Consider the following 1377-nt stretch of genomic DNA (forward strand, 5'->3'; position numbering starts at 1 on the left):
ATTTCCTTTCCTTTTTTTTTCAATACAGCAAAATCAAACGAAAACTAAAATTAAATCCCAAATAATAAAATAAAATAAAAACTAAATCAAATAGTTAAAAATAAAATGAAAATAAAAATAAAATAAAACAAAAGTAAAAACGAGTCCTATTATTTAGTCACCCGGACGAAATTGGGTGTTGACAAAATGAAATAAAATAAAATAAAATAAAATCACATAAAATCAAATAAAATCAAATAAAATCAAACACCCATCAGTAGGTGTTCATACTCCCCTTTCTTGATATTCTTTTCTTTTTCTTCTTCTTGCTGAATTTCTTCATAAAGTTAAGAATACCAAGCACATGCTTCCATGTTTCAATCATAGGAACTTTAATCTCCAATTTCTTGAAGATCGCCAACTTGAACTTCTTTCCTTTCCTATGATTTTTCTTTTTATGAGGAAGAGGTTTTTCATGTGATATTTTCTTCTTTCCTCTCTTCCTCTTTTTCTCAACCTTCTCCTTCCACTTTTTTTTTTATTTTCTTATTTTTTTCTTTTTTCTCAACCATTGCTTTTTCTTTCTCAGTCTTCTTCTCACTCTCATTCAACTTTTCTGTTTCTATCTCCTCTATCTTGTCTGCAGCAACAATCTTTTTTGTTCTTGTTTCTTCTCCATACGTCTCTAGCTCTTCTTCTTCTATCTTTTCCTCCTTGACAACCTTATCATTTGTAAAGATAGTGGCTTAACATTCTTCTGTAGGGTTAACTTCAGTATTAACCTTAATAACGCCCAGAGACTTCAAGACCTTTGTTATCTCATCTTCCTCTATCTTTTCTTCATCAATAATCCTGTCATCCTCAAAGATAGGAGCTTGACATTCTTCATTAGGTTAACTTCAGTATTAACCCTAATAATACCCAGAGACTTCAACGCATGAGAGTGTTGTTCCTGCAGTAAACGTTCTTTGGCTTCCCCCAACGTTTCTTTTCGCACTGAGAATAATTTCTGCTGTAAACGTTGCTTAGCTTCCCCCAATGTTTCTTTTGGCCAAGAGGAATGTTGCCCAAATTGGCTATGATCAAAGTTCGAATGAGTTTCCCACCAGTGATCAAAACTATTTTGGTAGAATCGAGTGCCTACAGAATTAAATTCTTGTCCAAACTACATTCTGCAAAGATTAGTGATGAGTCGTTATTTCTTGAACCATATTTAGTTTATTGCACTTAAATAAACTAGGGAATTGTGTTTAATTGTCTGTTATTTCCCCGTTTTCCAGATTCTGCTTAATTTGGTCGGAAATTCGTAATTGTGCTAATTTGAATTTTCTGAGCTGATTAATTGCATTTTTGGGTGCAGGGAAATTTTGGAAACATCATTTGGAGCATTAGGGAAGA

Source organism: Vigna radiata, chromosome 2 (assembly GCF_000741045.1).
Source record: "Vigna radiata var. radiata cultivar VC1973A chromosome 2, Vradiata_ver6, whole genome shotgun sequence".
Taxonomy (NCBI): domain Eukaryota; kingdom Viridiplantae; phylum Streptophyta; class Magnoliopsida; order Fabales; family Fabaceae; genus Vigna; species Vigna radiata.